The sequence below is a fragment of the Sturnira hondurensis genome, unplaced genomic scaffold (genome assembly GCF_014824575.4).
Source record: "Sturnira hondurensis isolate 20B ecotype Veracruz unplaced genomic scaffold, ASM1482457v3 Scaffold0011391, whole genome shotgun sequence".
NCBI classification, from domain to species: domain Eukaryota; kingdom Metazoa; phylum Chordata; class Mammalia; order Chiroptera; family Phyllostomidae; genus Sturnira; species Sturnira hondurensis.
In genome coordinates this window covers 372,960-388,147 of record NW_028084022.1, presented here as the reverse complement: position 1 = coordinate 388,147, position 15,188 = coordinate 372,960, and the positions used below count along the sequence as shown (strand labels likewise).

The 15,188-nt window shown below is 37.4% G+C and overlaps 2 non-coding genes across 2 annotated transcripts; one reads left to right on the top strand and one right to left on the bottom strand.

The window, feature by feature from the left end:
- The first annotated feature begins 4,636 nt into the window (after positions 1-4,636).
- Positions 4,637-4,743, top strand: LOC118996656 (U6 spliceosomal RNA). The gene has a single exon (XR_005068536.1). It is a non-coding gene; the product is annotated as a U6 spliceosomal RNA (small nuclear RNA).
- Positions 4,744-7,728: 2,985 nt separating this feature from the next.
- On the bottom strand, positions 7,729-7,835 carry LOC118996655 (U6 spliceosomal RNA). Its single transcript, XR_005068535.1, has one exon. It is a non-coding gene; the product is annotated as a U6 spliceosomal RNA (small nuclear RNA).
- Between the last annotated feature and the right edge of the window lie 7,353 nt (positions 7,836-15,188).

Here is a 15,188-nt window from a genome sequence, read left to right as displayed (position 1 = left end):
GTAGGTAGAAAACAGATAGGGGGGAGGGCGAGAATAGTGGGGGAAATATAGAATCTAAAGAAGTTGAGACACGTGGTTATAAACTAAGAGGGGAGAAGGGTTGGGGAGGGAGTGTGTGGGTGGAGGGGAATGAAGGGGGGAATAGAACAACTGTAATGGTATAATCAATAAACTATATTTAAAAAAATGATTTAGTGATGATGAACTCCTTTAGTTTTTTTTTGTGTCTGGGAAGCTCTTTATCTTCTCTTTGATTCCAAATGATAGCTTTGCTGGGTAGAGACAGTAGTATGATGATTACAAGAGGGAAAGGAGTGTGAGGGAGGTAGAAGAGATTAAAGAGGGGATAAATGGTGATAGAAGGAAAGTTGACTTGGGATGGTGAATATACAATACAATATACAGATCATGTATTATAGAATTGTACACCTGGAACCTATACAATTTTATTAGCCAATGTCACTCCAATAAATTCAATAAAAAAGAAAAAATGTAAAAAAAAATCTAAATTCCAGAAAGATCTGGAAACCACAGTTTCTATGTTCCCTATGTCCCTCTTTTGCTGTAAATATTCATACGTTTCTTTGCTGAAATATTGATGTGAACGATAATTGATTTCTAATCCAAATCCCACTGAAGGTGTTATGTACCATGCAGCATTAAAAAAAAAACTCGAGTTATGAAACTTATTAAGCTCCATGTCTTTTAGATGAGGTTGTTGGGTAACTATTTCTGTGTCAGTTTTGTAGGTAAGGAAACTGACATTCAAACATATTAAGAGACTTGGTCAAGGTCACAGAGCTAGCAAGTGCTGGATCCTGAAGTAAAATCAAGGTCTGTCTAAATCACCCCTAGTGATTTCCTGCACACAGGTTTAACTAGGTGTTTATGTAGGAGGTAGGGAATGAGGGTGGATGCTTAAATTGAAGGATGGTTGAGACCAAGTAATCAGAGCACACCTAAAAATATGTATGTCTGTTAGTTGGCCACCTTGGTAATACCATGTTTTAGTACTACTTTTAGAAAACTGACAAAGGATTAATTGGAAAACTCAGAAAAAGATCTATTTTAAAGGGTTCCATGATATTTATCACTTTGGTCTCTGGTGGAAACAAGTGGACTGGCATTAAAAAATTTGAACAGTACTATTTGCTCAAGATAAACCACATATGTGACCAAATAAGCCATACTCCAGGAATGTTACAGCTTCATGTTATACTCCCAGCACTTCAATAACCATAATTACAAGAGTTACTATTTTTCAGAATTTACAAGAAACCCTACTATGTAGTTTACATCATTTTATTTAATAGTCTTACAACAACCCTGAGATTGTAGCTAGAGATGGTAATAATGATAATGATGATGATAACAATAGCAATGCATTAAAGCTTTATAATGGGGTAGTCACTAAATGAGCTAAATTCTTTATGTAGATTATCTCAATCCTCACAATAACCCCCTGAGGCATATGTTATTATTCCACTAAAGCTAAGGAAATTAAGGTATAGAAAGTTTATAATAATGTGTCCAATGCCACACAGACAGCCAGTTAAGTAGTCACTGTTTCATAGTTTTATCAGTTTCCAAGGACCGATATGGCCTCTGTGACCTGGTTTTCTCAATGGTGTATGTAAGAGTTCTCCAAAAACACTTTTAATATCTAGCTAAATAATATAAGTATGCAACAGGCTGCTTCATTAGGTCGGACCACTTACATGGATTCTAGAGTCTGATAATTCATTAAATCCGAGAGTCACCTGGTCAGTACATTTACTCTATGAAGTATAATTGGAAAAATATTTTAATATAGACATCAAAGGTTGGGAAGTGGCAGGTTGCATATGAAAGAAGCACATGAAGAAGCACATGCATTCCACAGTCTGAGGGAAAGTACCACTGCATTACAAGATAAAACAATTCTCCATAGGCGAACATGAATGAGTCAGGTCTGCCCTCCATTATAAGGAGGTGGAAGAGAAAATTTTCCTCCCTAGGTACTCAGTCTGTAGCACCATGGTTGGACTCTTTGGAGATCATCATCAGATCAAAGCAGTGACTCAGACAGAATAGCACAATGCAAGCAAAGTACAAACAGTAGCAGGGTCAAGTACAGAATCTTCAGATGATCCTGGGACTACAGAATGGTATTTTCTGTAGGCCTCAGTAGCCTCACTTGTAAAGGGGGAATCACAATAGCATTCCTAGCTGAAGGGGGGGAGCCACATTAGATAGCCTCAAGGCCCTTTTGAAATCTAAGATCTATGAATCATTTGAAAGAGCTATTTGTGAGATATAATGACTACAAATACACAAAACCCTTAACATTACATTAAAACATCCTTATTTGTCTGGGCTGGTGTAGCTCAGTGGACTGAGTGTCAGCCTGCAAACCAAAGGGTCACTCGTTCAATTCCCAGTCAGGGCACATGCCGGGGTTGTGAGCCAGGTCTCCAGTTGGAAACATGTGAGAGGCAACCACACATTAATATTTCTCTACCCTTCTGTCTCCATCCCTTTCCCTATGTCTAAAAATAAATAAACCAAATCTTTAAAAATACATCCTCGTTTTTTAAAAAAGCTTTCACTCCTCATACCTGGCCCAGTTCAACCTGAATTGCAAAGATTTTCCTGCATCAAACATAGCTCAGCCTCAGAAAGCCAAGATGGCCCCATTTGAGGCATGTCCTGACTAGACACATGACTACAACCATTTTGAAGTCACAGTATTACTAAACTCATGGGAAGTACACAGAGGGCAAAACTAACCTGCTTTGTCGATAGATGATCAACTTCATCAGTGAAAGATAGGGGCATCAGAACAGCTCTGGGCTAGTGCAACTCTCCTGGAATCCCAGTCTGTTCCTTGGTTCCATAGTTACCTTGTGACCATATCATGAAAAATCACTTTGTAATAGCTTAAATGAGTACAAAATTGGCCATAAAAATGAAAGACCTAATAGATAATCCAGTGCACTGCACAGGGATATCTGGCAGGGAGGTTAGCAGAATTCACTGTCAGGTCTTGCTTCATCCTGTACTGTTATTAATGATACTGAAGTGAGGAAGAGAAATGACAGTCAGTCTGCAAAAGAGCCCAATTAAGGATCATCGAGGAAGCAAGGACATTAAAAACAAACAATGTGAACAATAACAAAAAACAACACTCTGCTGGGGTGCAGTTGGAATAAAATAGCCCTATTCATGTGAAAAATAAATTAACACCCACCATTCTCAGGATGTATGTATCAGGCAGCACTCAGGGATTGAGAGTAGCAGTGGAAGAAAAAAGAGACCACAACTGCAGCCTGAAGAAGGCCCCTGTCCTGTGATATGATATACACAATGTGTCACAAGGCAGCAAGAGTATGTTCTTACAAGTAAGGTATTAAAGGGAGATGAAACACCCATCCAGACTATTAAGCAGGGAAAGGTGCATTTTGTTTTAGTTTTGTTTTATTTTACTAATAATATTTTGTCCTTATCCACCCATTACATTTATCCTTTCAACAAGCATTTTTTGATGCATTCAATTTGCTTAGCTCTGTACTAAGTACTTGAGAAACTACTGTGGAGCTAGGTCATATGCAGTCCTTGGATTCAAGAACCTTAAATATACAAGTGGGGAGACAACTACTCAAGAGTTATAAACATAAGAAAATAAATATCATAGGTTCTGAGGTAATATATCAATTATTCCCTTTCCTATGGACACTGTGTGTTAGAAGAGCAAGAAGGCAGTAGTGTTGAGTAGAATAAAAAACGGCTAAAACTCCTAACTTCCATAGACAGATGAATTGTTTTTTCTCCAGAACAGAACTTTGAAGATTCTATTTCCTCAGTCTCAAGTGATCTATGGGATGTGTCCATCACCTACTAGGCAGGACTCTTCAGCATAGCTACAAATCACTAGAATCAGATGAGTCAACGTGGTAGATGTATCCTGCCTGGCAAAAAGGATTCATGAGACAAATATGTTCTTTCAAACCCTGAAGAGGTAGCTCTAGAAGGAAAGAGCTGCCCTTCTCTCAGTAGATCAATTGACTTTTTGGAGCTGACATTCACTCAAATTTCTCATATCCCCACATGTTTACTCCTAAGTAGTGTTGAATATAAAACAAAAACAAAATCACACTGCTTGCAAGTTGAAAAGCAGGGACACACGCCAGACAATTACTGTTTGTACTGAATGAGAACATCGATTCAAAATCCAGTCATGCAGTAATCAAAAACAATTAGAAATCAGCAATAAGAAGCAAACCACCTACCCACTCCCATGACATAGGCTCAATGCAATATATATCTCTAAATTGAAAACACAAGCACACGTTTAAATAACTCTTAAATAAAAGAAGAATTTAAATTGATATTACAAATGCTTTTGATCTGAATGATGATGACAGAAATATATATCAAATTCTGTTGGATACAATCAGAGAAATAATCAGAGAATAATGTATTGCCTTAAATTCACTTATTAGAAGATAACAGCAAATGGAAAATAAATGAATTGATATTGGAAAGTAAATGAGTTAAGCTAAAAACTCCAGAAATTTTTTAAAAAGCGTAGTAAAATAAATTCAGAGAAAGTATAGGGCAGGAATTGATAAGGATAAAATCAGAAAACAGTGAAATAGTGCTCACTTTGGCAGCATATACACTAACACTAAAATGACACAGAGAAGACTAGCATGGCCCCTGCACAAGGATGACATGCAAATTTGTGAAGCAGTCCATATTTTTAGAAGGAATCAAAAGCAGGCTAGATGAAGCCAACGATTGAATCAGTGAGCTGGAAGACAAGGTAGGAAAAAACACTGAGAAAGAGCAAGAAAAGGAAAAAGACTCAGAAAGAATGAAGATGTTTTAAGGGAACTGGAGGACAACATGAAACATAATAATATCCATATAATAGGGGTACTAGAAGGAGAAAAAGAAGAGCAAGTGATAGAAAACCTGTTCGAAAAAGTAATGATGGAGAGCCCTGGCTGGTGTAGCTCAGTGGATGGAGCATGGGCCTGCGAACCACATGATCACGGTTCGATTCCCAGTCAGGGCACATGCCTGGGTTGCAAACCTGTTCCCGGTTCCTGGCAGGGGACGCACAAGAGGCAACCATACATTGATATTTCTCTCCCTCTCTCCTTCCCTTCCCCTCTAAAGATAAATAAAAATAAATAAAATAATTTTTTTAAAAAAGTAATGATGGAAAATGTCCCTAATGTGATGAAAGAAAAAGTCACACACATCCAGGAAACACAGAGAGTCCCAATCAAGAGGAACCCAAAGAGGCCCACTCCAAGGCACATTATCATTAAAATGGCAAAATTCCAAGACAAAGAGAGAATCTTAAAGGCAGCAAGGGAGAAAAAGGAAGTAACATACAAGCGAGCCCAGATAAGACTAGCAGCTGAGTTCTCAATGGAAATGCTACAAGCCAGAAAGGACTGGCAAGCGGTTATCCAAGTACTGAAAAACAAAGGCATGAAACCAAGGCTACTCTCTCTAGAAAGGTTCTTAATCAAAATGGAAGGGCAAATAAGGAGTTTTCCACACAAAAGAAGGCTCAAAGTAAACACTTCCTCCAAACCAGCCCTGCAGGAGTTGCTAAAGGGTATGCTTTATGAAAAGGAAAAAAGAAAAAGACAGAGAGAGGAACACCAGTACAAAGGAAATAAAATGGCAAGAAATAACTACCTATGCATAATAACCTTAAATATAAATGCATTAAATGCTCCAATCAAAGGACACAGAATAGCAGAATGGATAAGAAAATATGACCCACACATATGCTGCCTACAAGAGACTCACCTCAGGACAAAAGACCTACACAGACTGAAAGTAAAGGGCTGGAAACAAATATTCTAAACAAATGGACAGGAAAAAAAGCCAGGGTAGCAATGCTCATGTATGCCAAATTAGACTTCAAAAAATGAGCCATAAAAAGAGACCCAGAAGGTCTCTTCATAATACTAACAGGAAGAATGCATCAAGAAGACATAAATATTGTAAACATATATGCACCTAACATAGGAGCATCCAAATACATAAAGAAAATTGTGGAGGACTTCAAAAAAGATATCAACAGCACCACAATTATAGTAGGGGATTTTACCACATCACTCTAAAAAACGGATAGTTCTTCCAAACAAAATACCAACAAAAATACTGTGGCGTTGAACAATATTCTAGATGAAATGGGCTTAACTGATATATATATAGAGCCTTTCACCCCAAAGAAGCAAAATACACATTCTTTACACATGCACATGGAACATTTTCAAAGATAGACCATATGGTAGGACACAAAACAAGCAAGACTCAACAAACTCATGAAAATTGAAATCATGTCAAGCATTTTCTCTGACTACAAGGGACTGGAACCACAAACCAATCTCAAGGACTAAAACCCCAAACACTCAAATGCATGGAGATTGAATAGCCTGCCATTAAACAATGAATGGGTCAAGAATGAGATCAAGTAAAAAATCAAAAAGTTTCTGGAAATGAATGAAAATGAACTCACGACAATAAAAAACCTTATGGGACATAGCAAAAGCAGTCCTGAGAGAGAAGTTTATAGTGATACAGGCCTACCTAAAAACACAGAAACATTTCAAATAAAAAAAACCTAACCCTACATCTACAAGTACTGAAGGAAGATCAAAGACAGCCCAGAGCAAGTAAAAGGAAATAACCAAGATCAGAGCAGAATTCAACAACATAGAGTCTAGTAGAACAATTCTAAGAATCAATAAATCCAGGAGCTGGTTCTTTGAAAAGATAAACAAAATTGACAAGCCTTTAAGCAGGCTCATCAAAAAAAAAAAAAAAAGAGAGAGAGTATCCAAATAAACACAATAAAAAACAAAAGGCCAGAAATCACAACTGATACCACAGAAATACAAGGGATTGTTATGAAGAACTACATGCCAAGAAATTTGAAAACCTAAGAACTGCATGCCAAGAGATTTGTCCATTTTTACCTAAGTGAAATGGACAAATTTCTAGAAAAATATAATCTTTCAAAACTCCATGAAGAAGAAGCAGAAAGCCTGAACAGACCAATAACAGCAGAGGAAATTGAAGCAGTAATCAAAAAACTCCCAATACACAAAAGGCCCTGGACCAGATGGTTTCACAGGAGAATTCTACAAAGCATTTAAGGAAGAGCTAACCCCTATCCTTCATAGACTATTCCAAAACATTCAAGAAGATGGCAGACTCCCAAACTCTTCTTTCTGCAAAGGCCATCCTGAGAGGGAAGTTCATACCAATATAGGCCTACCTAAAAAAGAAACATTTCCAATAAACAACCTAAACCTACACTTACAATGATTCAAGGAAGAACAACAAAGATAGCCCAGAGCAAGTAGAGGAAGGTAATAACCAAGATCAGAGCAGAATTAAATGACATGGAGACTAAAAGCACAATTCAAATGATCAATAAATCCAGGAGCTAGTTCTGTATAATTATAAACAAAATCGAGATGCCTTTACGCAGACTCAAGAGAATCATAGGGGAAAGGGGGAGGGACTCACACGAATAAGTATAAAGGACACATGGACAATAATTAAGGTGGGGGGTGGAAATTGGAGGGAGGTGGGAGCACTGGGGGGGCAGGGCAGGGAATATAAAACAGAAAACTGTACTTGAATAAGAATTAAATTTAAAAAAAAAAGAGCATTCAATCATTGGCTTCATCTAGCCTGCTTTTGATTCCTTCTAAAAATATGGACTGCTTCACAAATTTGCATGTCATCCTTGTGCAGGGGCCATGCTAGTCTTCTCTGTGTCATTTTAGTGTTAGTGTATATGCTGCCAAAGTGAGCACTATTTCACTGTTTTCTGATTTTATCCTTATCAATTCCTGCCCTATACTTTCTCTGAATTTATTTTACTACGCTTTTTAAAAAATTTCTGGAGTTTTTAGCTTAACTCATTTACTTTCCAATATCAATTCATTTATTTTCCATTTGCTGTTATCTTCTAATAAGTGAATTTAAGGCAATACATTATTCTCTGATTATTTCTCTGATTGTATCCAACAGAATTTGATATATATTTCTGTCATCATCATTCAGATCAAAAGCATTTGTAATATCAATTTAAATTCTTCTTTTATTTAAGAGTTATTTAAACGTGTGCTTGTGTTTTCAATTTAGAGATATATATTGCATTGAGCCTATGTCATGGGAGTGGGTAGGTGGTTTGCTTCTTATTGCTGATTTCTAATTGTTTTTGATTACTGCATGACTGGATTTTGAATCGATGTTCTCATTCAGTACAAACAGTAATTGTCTGGCGTGTGTCCCTGCTTTTCAACTTGCAAGCAGTGTGATTTTGTTTTTGTTTTATATTCAACACTACTTAGGAGTAAACATGTGGGGATATGAGAAATTTGAGTGAATGTCAGCTCCAAAAAGTCAATTGATCTACTGAGAGAAGGGCAGCTCTTTCCTTCTAGAGCTACCTCTTCAGGGTTTGAAAGAACATATTTGTCTCATGAATCCTTTTTGCCAGGCAGGATACATCTACCACGTTGACTCATCTGATTCTAGTGATTTGTAGCTATGCTGAAGAGTCCTGCCTAGTAGGTGATGGACACATCCCATAGATCACTTGAGACTGAGGAAATAGAATCTTCAAAGTTCTGTTCTGGAGAAAAAACAATTCATCTGTCTATGGAAGTTAGGAGTTTTAGCCGTTTTTTATTCTACTCAACACTACTGCCTTCTTGCTCTTCTAACACACAGTGTCCATAGGAAAGGGAATAATTGATATATTACCTCAGAACCTATGATATTTATTTTCTTATGTTTATAACTCTTGAGTAGTTGTCTCCCCACTTGTATATTTAAGGTTCTTGAATCCAAGGACTGCATATGACCTAGCTCCACAGTAGTTTCTCAAGTACTTAGTACAGAGCTAAGCAAATTGAATGCATCAAAAAATGCTTGTTGAAAGGATAAATGTAATGGGTGGATAAGGACAAAATATTATTAGTAAAATAAAACAAAACTAAAACAAAATGCACCTTTCCCTGCTTAATAGTCTGGATGGGTGTTTCATCTCCCTTTAATACCTTACTTGTAAGAACATACTCTTGCTGCCTTGTGACACATTGTGTATATCATATCACAGGACAGGGGCCTTCTTCAGGCTGCAGTTGTGGTCTCTTTTTTCTTCCACTGCTACTCTCAATCCCTGAGTGCTGCCTGATACATACATCCTGAGAATGGTGGGTGTTAATTTATTTTTCACATGAATAGGGCTATTTTATTCCAACTGCACCCCAGCAGAGTGTTGTTTTTTGTTATTGTTCACATTGTTTGTTTTTAATGTCCTTGCTTCCTCGATGATCCTTAATTGGGCTCTTTTGCAGACTGACTGTCATTTCTCTTCCTCACTTCAGTATCATTAATAACAGTACAGGATGAAGCAAGACCTGACAGTGAATTCTGCTAACCTCCCTGCCAGATATCCCTGTGCAGTGCACTGGATTATCTATTAGGTCTTTCATTTTTATGGCCAATTTTGTACTCATTTAAGCTATTACAAAGTGATTTTTCATGATACAGGCTTAGGTATACATACTGTGTCTCCTCGCACCAACAAAAGGAGTACAACAACAAATTTAAAAAAAACAGAACTGATAGAAAATCAAACTGCATGGAAGTCTAACAACTAAGTAGTTAAAGAAGAAATATTCATCTACACTGGTAGAAGGGGCAGAGATGAGTAGCTGGGCTGAGAGGACTCACAGAAAAGCAGTGGTTGTAGGACCTGCTCAGGCAGGGTGGTAGCTGGCGGACTGAGTGGTCCCAGATTCCTGTGCTGATAAACCAGGAGGAGCACCTGGGAAGTGAGACAGACCACACAACCCAGGGTTCCAGTGTGGAAAATAAAGGTTCCAAACCTCTGACTGAAAAAACCTGTGATGGTTGAGGCAGCAGTGGGATAAACTCCCAGCCTCACAGGAGAGTTTTTTGAACAAACTCATAGGGTCCTAGATCATAGACAAACCCACCAACCTGGGAATCAGCAGAACAAGGGCCAAATTAGATTGTGAGTGGCGGGGGAATTGACTGAAAGCATGCAAAGAGCAGAGCAATCGGCACTGTTACCTCTCAAACCCCTCCCACACATAGAGCATCACAACATAGTGACATGTTGCCCTGTCCAGAAAACCTGAGGTTCCACCTCTTAATATGAAACAACTGCACCAAATTTTTTAAAAAGCAGCCCAAATGAAAGAACAGCTCAAAGCTCCAGAAAAGATGCAACTAAGAGACAACGTATCAGATGCTCAGTTCAAAACACTCCTAATCAAGAAGCTCATGGAATTGGTTGAATATGGTCACAAATAGAGGAAAAAGTGAAGGCTATGAAAAGCGAAATAAAGAAAAATGTATAGGGCACCAACAGGGAATGGAAGTAAACCAGTTCTCAAATCAACAGTTTGGAGCAGAAGGAAGAAAGAAACAATCAACCAGAACAGAATGAAGGAACAAGAATTGAAAAAAATGAGGAGAGGATTAGGAACCTCCAGGACAATTTTAAATGTTCCAACATCTGAATCACAGGGGTGCTGGAAGAAGAACAAGAGCAAGAAACTGAAAGCTTGTTTGAAAATATAACGAAGGTGAACTTGTCTAATCTGGCAAATGAAATAAAATTCCAGTAAGTCCAGGAAGTTCAGAGCATCCGAAAGGCATTGGATCCCACCAAGGGGAATACACCATAACACACATGGTATGATTAACATGATGAGTAATGTCAATCATAATAACATCATCCAAAATTAAAGATAAGGAAACTTAGAAGCAGCAAGAGAAAAGAAGACAGTTACCTACAAAGGAGTTCTGATAAGGCTATTAGCTGATTTCTCAGAAAGAAACATTGTACGCAAGAAGGGGCTGGAAAGAAGTATTTCAACTCATGAAATGCAAGGACCTACATCCAAGATTACTCTACCCAGCAAACCTATCATTTAGAATAAAAGGGCAGATAAAGAGCTTCCCAGATAAGGTCAAGTTAAAAGAGTTCATCATCACTAAGCCCTTATTATATGAAATGTTAAAGAAACTTACCTAAGAAAAAGAAGATAAAAAATACGAACAGTAAAATGACAATAAAGTCACAGCTATTAAAAATCAAACCTTAAAAAACCTCCAGAAAAACAAACTCATTAAACAGCTAGAACAGGAACAGAATCACAGAAATGGAAATCCTCCAGGAAATACATGGAGGGGTATCAGCACGGGAGTGGGACAAGGAGAGAGGGGGAAAGGTACAGAGAATAAGTAGCATAATTGGTAGGTAGAAAATAGACAGGGGGAACTTAAGAACAATATAGGAAATGTAAAGCCATAGAACTTAAATGTACAGCATATGGAGTTGAACAAAGGAGGGAGAAAGAGGGTGGAGGGAGTGTGCAGGGTGGAGAAAAATAAAAAGAGAAAATGGGACAATGTAATACCGTAATCAATAAAATATACCAAAAACTAAAAGAAAAAAAGAGAGAGGACCCAGATAAACACAATCAGAAATGAAAGAGGAAAGATTACAACTGATACCACAGAAAGAAAAAGGATTGTAAGAAATTACTATGAAGAACTATATGCCAAGAAATTTGAAAACCTTGGTGAAATGGACAAATTCCTAGAAAATTATAATCTTCCAAAACTCAATGAAGAAGCAGAAAGCCTGCACAAACCAGTAACAGTTGACAAAATTGAAGCAGTAGTCAATAAATTCCCAACACACAAAAGCCCTAAACGAGATGGTTTCACAAGAGAATTTTACAAAACATTTAAAGAAGAGCTAACCTATATCCTTCGCAGACTATTCCAAAAAATCCAAGAAGTGGGAAAACTCCCAAACTCTTTTTATGAGGCTGGCATCATCCTAATCCCAAACAAGATAAACACACAACAAAGAAAGAAAACTACGGGCCAATATAACTGATGAACATAGATGCTAAAATCCTCAACAAAATATTGGAAAACAGCATGCTGCAATACATTGAAAAGATAATACACCATGATGAAGTGGGATTCATCCCAGGGATGTAAGGATAGTACAATAATCACAAATCAATAAACGTAGTACATCACAGAAACAAAGGAATAAATAATCGTATGATCATATTAATAGATGCAGAAAAAGCACTTCATAAGGTACAGCATCCACTTATGAAAAAAATACTCAGCAAAGTGGGAAAAGAGGAAGCATTCTTCAACATAATAAAGTCCATATATGAGAGAACTACAGCCAATGTCATATTCAATGGGCAAAAACTAACATCTTTCCCACTAAGATCAGGAACAAGACAAGGATGTTGGCTCTCAATACTATTATTCAATGTATTATTGGAAGTTATAGACACAGTGATGCGACAAGAAGAAGTAAAAAACATCCAAATTGGAAAGGAGGAAACAAAACTGTCATTGTTTGCACATGACATGATAGTGTACATAGAAAATCCTATAGACTCTAACAAAAACTATTCAACCTAATAAATGAATTTGGCAAAACAGCCACATACAAACTCCATAGTCAGAAATCAAAGGCATTTTGACACCAACAATGAAATATCAGAAACAGAAATCAGGGGAAAAAATCCCATTTGATACAGCAAAATAAACTGACTACGAATAAACTTAACCAAGGAGGTAAAAAGCCTGTACCCCGAAAACCACACATCATAGAAGAAAGTAATTAATGAATACACAAACAAATGGAAGTATGTACCATGTTCATGGATTGGAACAATTAATATTATCAAAATGTCCACATTACCCAAATCAATTTACAGATCCAATGCAATAACTATTAAAATATCAATGATGTATTTTGCAGATATAGATCAAACATTTCAGAAATTTATATGGAACCATAAATGACCCCAAATAGCTGCAGCAGTTTTGAGAAAGAAGAACAAAGCAGGAGGGATCACAATACCTGATATCAAACAATATTACAAGGCCAGTATAATCAAAACAGCCTGGTACTGGCAGAAAAACAGGCACATAGGTCAATGGAACAGAACAGAGAGCCCAGAAGTAAACCCAAGTCTCTACAATCAATTAATATTTGACAAAGTGGGCACCAGCATAAAATAGAGCAAAAATAGCCTCTTCAACAAATGGTGTTAGGATATCTGGACAGCTACATGCAAAAAAATGAAACTCAATCATCAAATTACACCATACACAAAAATAAACTCAAGAGGGATAAAAGAGTTAAATATAGGTTGTGACACCATAAATGTCCTAGAGGAAAACATAGGCAGGAAAATCTCAGATATTCCATGCAGCAGTATCTTCATCAATATGTCCCCTAGAACAAGGGACATAAATGAAAAAAATAATCAAATGGGATGTCATTAAAATAAAAAGCTTCTGCACAGTTAAGGAAACCAGCATTAAAATGAAAAGGGAACTAATCATATGTGAAAACATATTTGCCAATGATACCTGAGATAAGGGTTTGATCTCCAAAATAGATAAAGAACTCACACAACTCCACTCCAGCAAGACAAACAACCCAATATAAAATGGGCAAAAGACCTGAACAGACACTTCTCCAAGGAAGAAATACAGAAGGCTGAGGGACATATGAAAAGATGCTCAGCATCACTAGCCATCAGAGAGTTGCAAATTAAAACAATGAGATACCACTTCACACTGGTCATAATGGCCATCATAAACAAATCAACAAACAGTAAGTGCTGGCATGGTTGTGGAGAAAAGGGAATCGTAGTGCCCTGTTGGTGGCAATGCAGACTGGTGTAGCCACTGGGGAAAACAGTATGAAATTTCCTCAGAAACCTAAAAGTGGAACAGCCTTTTGACCTGGCAAATCCATTGCTGGGATTATATCCTAAGAACCCTGAAACACCAATCTAAAAGAACCTATGCACCCCAATGTCCACAGAATCACTATTTACAACAGCCAAGTCCTAGATGCAACCTTAGTGCCCATCAGTAAATGAATGGATCAAAAAACAAAAAAACAAAACTATGATACATTTACGTGATGAAATACTATGCAGCAGAAAGAAAGAAAGAAAGAGTTCCTGCCCTGTGCTATAGCATGGACGGAATTGGAGAGCACTATGCTAAGTGGAATAAGCCAGTGTCTCATGGGAAAGACAAATACCATGTGATCTCACCTATGAGTGGAACCTAATCGACAAAAGAAACAAGCAAGCAAAATATAACCAAGAACATTGAAATTAAGAACAATCTGACAGTGCCCTGGCTGGTGTAGCTCAGTGGATTGAGCGCAGGCCTGTGAACCAGAGGATCATGGTTCGATTCCCCCACCAGGGCACATGCCTGGGTTGCAGGCCGGTTCCCTGCAGGCCAACTCCCAGCAGGGGACACACAAAAGGCAACCATACATTGATGTTTCTCTCCCTCTCTCCTTCCCCTCTAAAGATAAATAAATAAATAAATAAAATCTCTCTCTCTAAAAAAAAGAACAATCTGACAGTAACCAGAGGGTAGGTGAGAGGGGATAATGGGGGGTAAGGGGGGAAGTGTTTTCAAGAACAAGTATAAAGGACACATGGACAAAAACAAGGGCGGGTGGAATCAGTGGAGGGAGGTGAAGATGACTAAGGTGGGGGGGGGAGTGGTGGGGGGTAAATGAAGACACCTATACTTGAACAACAATAACATAATTAAAAAAGAAAACATTGAAATAGAAAACAAAGTTGATTCATAAAACCAATTTCTTTTTAAGTCAAACCTTCAGCAACTACTAAAAAAAGCAAAACAGTGCAAATAAATGCCACCAGGAAGCCAAATAGAGTTATAAATATATATACCACGGTGATATTGCAAATACTACATACGAATTTAAACTAACATGTTTCCATGGAAAACATTTTAAGAAAATAAAAATTCCTAAAACCTACCCAAGAAAAAGTAGAAAAATCATACACAAAAATCATAGAACAATTAACAGGAATATACATTCTATAGCATAGAAAAAGATGAATTGCTCCCACAAATCAGACAAACAGGACAAGAAAGGATAAAAAATTAATTAATCTTACTTGTGAGTAGAAAAGCCCTTAAGCAAATGAAATTTAGAGGCTTATTAAAATAACACACTATTCCCAATAACACATCCCAGGAATGTATAGATAGTTCAACATTAGCAAGTTTACAAA